The 8,801-nt window shown below is 36.8% G+C and overlaps 1 protein-coding gene across 1 annotated transcript in view; it reads right to left on the minus strand.

The window, feature by feature from the left end:
• gpr161a (G protein-coupled receptor 161a) overlaps positions 1 to 791 on the minus strand; it is a 42,623-nt gene extending 41,832 nt beyond the window's left edge. Inside the window, exon 1 of the mRNA XM_051926123.1 lies at positions 675 to 791. The gene's annotated coding sequence lies outside the window, so the exon portion shown is untranslated. The remainder of the gene's footprint in view (positions 1 to 674) is intronic.
• Between the last annotated feature and the right edge of the window lie 8,010 nt (positions 792 to 8,801).

Below are 8,801 nucleotides of genomic sequence, written 5' to 3' on the forward strand. Positions count from 1 at the left end.
GTAAAATCTTAGTCAATTATACTTATTCAAACATTTGAGTCACATTGAACAACTAACTAAACATTTAAAATGTCCCTTTATTTTCTTTAGTCGGTACTTTTTGCAGTCAATTTGACTTTTGTCTGTTTTCTTTGGCTTTGTTTACCAATTTCACATGCCTCATACATACACACACACAAACACATACATATATATTAATAAGTCATATCCATATATATGCATACTATTTCCATTCTTCATTTCAGGCAACAGTACACCAACTGAAGGCTCCAAAAATTAGATGTTCTGTTTCAAAACTTACTTTTATTTCCTCAGTATGGAGCTAGTTAGCCCTTTCTTTAGCTCCTTAGTAAAACTATTATTAACCTGCTTAGTTAACAGTACTAGTCATGTCTGGGAATAGACAATGAATTTCAATTGGAAATAATAAATTTATAAAAATATGCACAAGACACTTAATAAATTAAAGTTTTTCTGAATAATAATCATTTCAATTTATTAAGCAAAAACAAGAAAATATCTATCTTGCACAATGGTATTATGAGTAATTAAAGGTAATGTGAGTTTATTTTAAATCACATAAAGAGATGGTATTATCTCTTTTTTTTTGCATAATTAGCCATCAACGTGTGATATAATGTGTGTGGAATAAAATATTTGTATATTATACATACCAGATACAGTAGTGAGTTTGCATTTTCTCCATGAGCTCCCACTGATTTCCTCCAAGGAATATCATTTCTTTCAAGGGTCCATTGGAGTACTGACAGGCTGATGGGCCTCTTACTGTGTGGCAAACATTTTACCAGCTTTTTTTGATATTATCAAAATTGCAAAAAAAAATCGTTAATTTCCTGTAACAAGGTTCGTTAATGTTTGATTTAAAATTCAAAATATTGATATTAAACATCAAGAATCTAGTACTGTATCAGATTTGAAAACTCAAATACAATAACGAAACATTCTTACACTCTTTGAATCTGAAATTCAGCGTTCAGGTGCAGTGCCTGTCCTACCAGTACTGGGTACAAGGAAGGGCATAATTCTGGATGGCGTATCAAATGTCAGGTACTTAATTTTAAAATAACATTGAATGTAAACAATACATGTAACATTTTTATTTTTGACGCCAAAAAGTACATCAAGTATTAAAATTGCTTCCTACTGAGCATGCTCCTGCTTTGTGTGTTTTTGCCACTGTTATAAATTCTAGTTTACTATCCTATAGAAAAGGATTTTAACGTCCACTCTCTGCACTCACTCTCTTAGCGTGAGCCTTTGCGCTCCTAATTTGCAGTAATATATTTACAATGAATGCATTCACCATACTAAAAAGCATAACATCACATAAGAAAACGTAAAGTATATATATTGCCGTATTGACGTGCATGTAGATGTGATACGTGTAATAAAAAAGAAGTATTTGGGACCAATTTGTTCAGAAACGCAGAATTATGTTCATTTCTAGCTCATTTAAGTTGATCCTTACATCTATCTATCCATTTTCCAACCCACTGAATCCGAACACAGGGTCACGGGGGTCTGCTGGAGCCAATCCCAGCCAACACAAGGCACAAGGCAGGAACCAATCCCGGGCAGGGTGCCAACCCACCGCAGTTGATCCTTACATTAATGTTTTTTTCATTCTCCACATTGTTAGTTTTGGAAGTATAATAATTTTTAACCATTACAATATAGAAGGAATTTAAAAAAGCAAACCCTTTTCTCACTTTCCCAAGGATGCAGCGAGGTTCCGGCTTCTGTGTGCCCAGACGCAGCACAGCACTTTCTGAAGAGTGACTTGGCTTTAAATATGGTTAAAACTTTTTAGCGTTGCTTACCGAAAGCTCCCATTATAAGAAAATATATTTATCATGAGTGAGATGATATGAAAATAAACCACTGATTTTCGTTTACAATCATTTTAAAAACTGACGAAGGAATTAAAAGCTGTGCTTAAGAGATGAGAGGAGATGAAATCACTTGCGCGGGTGAATTCAACAGAAATTTCAGCACTCTGGACCACCAAGGACGATCAAAGCTTCCCGCAACGGTAGCCGCTCAAACCACATGACTAGTAATTGACCAATCACGAAGACGCACTTTGACGCCTGTTGGGAAGAGGACTGACTTTCTAAATCTTCTTCCGGGTAAGAAGTTTCCGTCCGTTAGTAATACACCAGTTTTTACCCTTTTATTAAAACAATGAACCGTGACGAGGATTGTATTAGGAGTATCATGCTCGATATAGAAGAGCGTGCAGTTTAGCCCAGGACATGTTCATATGCATGTCGATACAAATCCGGCTTAGAGTCGTTAGTTAATTTAACTTGCAAGTTTTGCGATGCCGGAGTACTCGGAAGAATTTTATTAGGAATTCAATTTGGGTGTTGGTTGAAGGTGAAATAGAACATCTGGGAGCCTAAAATTTAAACAATAGTAAACCATCAAGCAACCGTGAAAAAGTTGTGATAAACAGATGCACATTTAAAAAACGTGTTAAAATTAAACTTAAAAAAACGAAAAGACTAGAATGATAATCATGATTCAAAAATCTTTTATCTACTTGCATTGAAAAGATTGTGTTTTCTGGAAACCAAATAAAACTAAGTGGTCTTCTTATGACTTGTGGATTCCTGTAATTAACAGAGTTATTAATATGGATTTAGTTTTTCCAGTATCACAGTGATAAAGGTCTCTCTCCAGGATGAAGAGATCGTGGTAAAGGTTTATAAATCAAGACTTTTCAGTTCTTTCAGCACTATTGTTAAAATGCCATTACTTTTAATTGTTATGTTAATCTTTTTCACACCTTGTGTCAGAAGCACATTGGATTTTAAAATTCTTAAACAGAAAGCTCAATTTGACATTTGCCAGAGGCATTCAATTTATTAGTTCTTTTGTAAAAACCTGGATGCAATATCTTATATGATTATATGATTTCCTGCTCCTTCCTGATTACTTTCATTTCTGAGTTTTTTTTATTGTCCTTTGTGTATTTTTAATTAAACAGTACTAGAATCTTTTTTATATTGTTGTTACTTTACATCAGGGGTGTCAAACGTACGGCCCGCGGGCCAAAACCGGCCCACTAGGGGGTTCAATCCGGCCCACTGGATGAATTTTGAAAGTAAAAAAATTAATAAAAGACACGAACTCGAAATTCGTAATAAAATGCAATTCCTAAATCATCCGCTAGGGTGTTAGTCAGATGAGAGGGGCGCACTGTGTTAGTCAAAGGGGAGGGGTGCACTGTTTTAATTAGAGTAAAAGAAGCAAGAACTCTGTCACTCTGTAGGCTACATTATTTTCTACTCACCTTGACACCCTCATTAGCCAAAATGTCTTTGTCAAAAAGGAGAAAAGTGGATACCGAGTGTAGGTTTTTCCAAGAGAAATGGACCACTTCCTATTTATTCACAGAGATAAATGGGAAACCTGTGTGCTTGGTGTGTAATCAACAAGTGTCGGTGCTCAAGGAATATAATATTCGGCGCCACTATGAGACTCATCATGGTGGAAAATACGACATCTTGCAAGGACGACTGAGGAGAGAGAAGATAAATGAATTGCTGGTGGGTCTGAGAAAACAGCAGTCAATTTTCACTCGGAGCCGAGAGGTCAGTGAAGCAGCAGTAAAAGCCACCTACGTAATTGCTAACGAAATAGCATTAGCATCAAAGCCGTATTCCGACGGTGAGTTCGTTAAAAGATGCATGATGAAGGCTGCAGAACTCGTGTGTCCTGAGAAGCGACAAGCATTTGCCAACATTAGTCTGACGAGAAACACTATGGCAGAGAAGATATCGGAACTATCGGCTGATTTAGACAGGCAGTTGAAACACAAGGTCAAGTCATTTCTTGCATTTTCTGTTGCAATTGATGAGAGCACTGACATTACAGACGTTGCTCAACTGGCCATATTTATTCATGGAGTTGATGACACATTGACCGTCACTGAGGAGTTCCTTGAGTTGGTGCCTATGAGTGACACCACAACAGCTGAGGACATTTTCGGCTCTGTGGTTGGCGCGCTGGACAGAGTCGGGGTGGACTGGTCCCGCGCCGTCAGCCTGGCTACAGATGGCGCGCCATCAATGATCGGAAGAAAAGCAGGTGTTGTGACAAAATTCAGAGAGAAAGTACAAGCCGCTAATGGAGGAGATGGTTTCTGGACATCTCACTGTATTTTGCACCAGGAGGCATTGTGTTGCAAGTCGTTAAAAATGGATCACGTCATGGAGGTGGTTGTCCGAACTGTTAATTTCATCCGAGCCAGAGGCCTGAATCATCGTCAGTTTGACTGCCTTCTCAGTGACAATCACGTTACTAATACCCTGCCATACTACACTGAAGTAAGGTGGTTAAGCAGAGGTGCTGTGCTGAGGCGTTTCTTTGATCTACGCGAGGAAATCGGACAGTTCATGGAGAAAAAAGGAAATCCAGTGATGGAATTACAATGTCAGGAATGGCTGCAGGACCTTGCATTTCTGGTGGATATTACAGAGCACTTGAATATTCTGAACAAAATGTTGCAAGGCCGCAAAAAAGTTGTCACACAGTTTTATGACAGCATATGTGCATTCAAGTTGAAGCTGACTTTGTGGGAGACACAGCTGTCAAGTGGTGACCCTGCACATTTCCCTTGCCTAAGAGAGGTATGTGCAGCAGGCATTAATGCTGACATGAAACAGTATAAAGACAAGATTGCAGGATTGCTGTGTGAGTTTGAGAAACGGTTTCAGATCTTTGGTGAACTCGAGAAAGAATTTGCAGTTTTTCGCTCACCCTTCACAGTCAAAGCTTCTGATGTCCCTGTTGACATCCAACTAGAGATAATTGATTTGCAATGTGATGCAGATTTGAAGGGCAAGTTTGCCTCAGTGGGCTTGGACACATATTATCAATATCTCTTGCCAGGGTACCCCAAATTAACAGCCCTGGCTGCAAAAATTTTGTGCATTTTTGGGACAACCTACCTTTGTGAACAAGTTTTCTCAGTAATGAACATCAATAAAACAAAATTGCGCTCAAGGCTCACAAACAAGCACTTAGATGACATTCTGAGATTGGCTACTAGTCAGGACATGACACCTGATATTGATGCACTTGTGCAGACCAAAAGATGCCAAGTTTCAGGAGCAAAAACAAAGTAGTCTAGATGTGACTAACTCCTTTACAATATTGCTTCAGACACCGATTGCACTTAAAGAATTCAGTTCTGTGAAAATGAATTCTTGCTGTAGAAATAGTTAAAAAATGTTAAATTTAATGTAAGTTAACAGCTTCACTACAAAAGAGTTTGGTTTGGTGGAATCCTATTGTTCATGTAATGCCATAAATTTTAAGGCGCAGTACTATATTTTTCAGTTCCAAATACCTCTGACTTAAAGTTTTGTTTGTATTTGTGCAAACACTTGTTTTAAGAAATCTGAGGTTGTTTATATGTTTTGATATGTTGATATGTTTTGTAAAACATTTCATTAAATATGAAGATTTTCTAATGTACTTGTACTTCTTTGCACGAAAACAAAGGGAAAAAACATGGACTTACTATTATTTATAGGTAATTATGTTATAAATACTGCTCCGGCCCACTTGACATCTAATTAGGCTGTATGTGGCCCCTGAACCAAAATGAGTTTGACACCCCTGCTTTACATTATCCCCCATGTTTGCTTTATATTTTGCCAAAGGAAATAAAAATTAGGGAGCAGTAGAAACATAGCTACATAAATAGTACCTATAGTGAAAACCAACTTGATGCATTTTAAAGGCACAATGAAGTGTATTTGGAGCCCTGGCTGTCAGAGAATGCATGGATGGACCACTGAAAATATGTAACATTACAAAGCATTTTACAGATCAAGTACACCTGTGGCATCAGACTGGAAAAGAATAATGCAGTATTGTCATTAATAGGACCTTGAATAGGGGGAAAAAAAGTAGTGGATATTGCACTGTGAAGACATTTTAGTCAAACCTAACCTTAAAAATGTGTAGCGCAGGATGTTATTTGTGGATTTTAGTTCATCATTTAACAGTCATACCAGAGCAGGTCTAAGGCAAATGTCTTAATCTGAATTTTGACTATGCCATTAGTCTCTGCATCTCTAGCTTTGATAGACAGTGAAGCTGAGCAAATATCAGTCAGCCTCCCTGATCCTGAGTACTGAGTTCTGCAGCAATGATTACACCTTCAGCGACCCATCAAAATAAAAAAGAAGCTGCTGAAATTTGCTGATGTTTCGACTCTGATCGACTTGATCACAGATGGGGATGATGTGCCATGTTAGTAGTGGTTCGGCTGTCCAGTTTGAGCACCCTCAACAATTTCAACCTGAATAAATGGAAAATGTTTTGGAATTTTAGGAGTCACTTCACACCTTACACTTACCTGGTTATAAACAGTATCACTAACAAAAGGGAGGAATTTTTCTATCTTCTTGGGACCATTATCACTCAAAGTTTGTGTTGGAATCTGTTATCAAAAAAACTCAGCGGCATATGTTTATGCTCCACCATATTAAAAATGTGTAACCTGTCTGAATCACTGCTGGTGTGATATTATAGGCAATGAAAGCATCCTCACTTTCTGCATAACTGTTAGTTATGGCAATGCATCTGATCATTCAAAACAATAGATGGTGCGAGTCATTCAGATAGCAGAAAACATTATTGACCTTAACGCTGTAATATGTTGAGGACCAGTATGCATCATGGGTTAAGATATGTGCAGGAAATATAAATAAAAATCACACTCTTCTGGCTTATTATCCTTTTCAGAAACATTACCATACACTAAAAGCAATAACTACTCAGCACATACTGTACATATTGCAATTTTTGTAGTGCAGTGACATTTGTCTCTCTATTATAGTAAAAAAAAATCTTGAGAAGAGAGACGAGATGTGATTTTCTCAGAGAGACACTTTCACATCCTGCGAGACGAGACTTTGTGCCAAGAGATTTAACCACGCCTGGGGCCAGAAATAAAAGACAAAGAGTAGATGACAAAGTAGAATGTCGTAAAGAATGCAAAAACATTGGCGCAATACACATGCAGAGCAGGTTAGAGATAATGGAAGTACGAAAATTTGATAGTCTGAAAAAAATGATAGTAAAGATCACATTAGCGCAAACAAATGGAAATTATTACTCTGTGAAATAATAGAACAGTGAAAAGAGATCGAATATATTGTTTGGATTTAAATTTTAAGTTGGAGACTTGTAGATTCTAATTCATGTTGCCATCAGGGAAAAGTAGTGTTTCTTTCCAATGAAGAGGCTAATCCACGAGAATTAAAAGATTTGTTGTTTGGTGAAAATGAAATCCTGCGAGAGAAAATTTCAAACCCCGCGAGACAAGACTTTATGCAAAGAGATTTGGAAAAGTCCTGCCCACATCTAAAGCATTTACAGCCATGCACACTGTTCAATCATTTCTCATTTGTGTGAATACTATTGTCAGACACAGTTCATGTAGAGAGAAAGAAACGATATTCACTCACGGGCAGTTATATGTTGCGTTGTCACGATGTAATTCCAAACACGGAATCAAAATTCAATGCGATATTGACAAAAAGGTAAAAGCAAAAAGAGATTGAATATATGGACATAAGTGATATGACAGATGTATGTAGATATTGTTTGGCTTTAAACATTAAGTCAGAGACTTGTAGATCGTCTAATTCATGTTGCCATCAGGGAAATATAGTGTTTCTTCCCAATGAAGAGGCCTATCCACGAGAATTGAAAGATTTTTTTTGTTTGGTGAAAGTGAAATCAACATATGTGAGCAGCAGAGACATGAAGTTGCTGGCGCGTAGCACAGGCAGGGGGGTTGATGAGCGAAGCGAGCAGGGGGCAGAGCCCCCTAGTAAAAAAAAAAAAAAAAAAAGAGGTATATCTTTGTCTTGTAATGATTTCCAAACACCCTCATCTAATATAAGGTATGTTTACTTTATAAAGACTTACTGTATACATTACTGGGCAAGAGTACAATTCCGCACTGTCAAATTGTTCCACATATTTGGATTTTTGTACAATACATTATTATTCATTATTATTGTATATAATGTTGTGCTGCTGTTATATATTGCATATCATGCTGATAATTTATTTTTACATTTGTTATATGTTTGGATATAACACTGAAAGAAATGTCTAGCATCTACTGTACGTTTCCAGGCTATAGTTTAAAGACACAATAAGAAATACTAGTAGATTTGTCTAACAGTGCAAACAATGCCATCTAATGGTTGAAACGCAGATTTTTCAAATGATTTTTCAAATGAACATATTATGGAAGAGATAGTCCGTAAACTAGGTTTAAATTAAATACGAGTCTTTAATTCTTTAACTGAATGTATTAATGGGACCTGGTGCTGAGAGCTGAAATTAGAGAGAATGCCTTCTGTACTATTAGATGACAGAAAGTGGACAGCCACCTATCTATCTATCTATCTATCTATCTATCTATCTATCTATCTATCTATCTATCTATCTATCTATCTATCTATCTATCTATCTATCTATCTATCTATAACTATCACAGGCTTAAAGCTAATTGTGCAGCTAACAACAGTCTCCATTATTATTATTTCTAGTTATATGTTGCTTTAAAAAATTAGTTCTGTGATGGTCAGTTTTTGGTCATTTATATGCCTTCTGTAACTGCTGTTCTTCAGAAATAGAGCTTGGGCTCTGCAGCTTTCAACCTGATGTATACTATTTATTCATTATTATCCTAATCTAAATTGAATTTGTCTTTCTTTGCGTGTAACTATTTCTTTGACATG

Source organism: Erpetoichthys calabaricus, chromosome 4, assembly GCF_900747795.2.
Source record: "Erpetoichthys calabaricus chromosome 4, fErpCal1.3, whole genome shotgun sequence".
In the NCBI taxonomy this organism is placed as follows: Eukaryota; Metazoa; Chordata; class Cladistia; order Polypteriformes; family Polypteridae; genus Erpetoichthys; species Erpetoichthys calabaricus.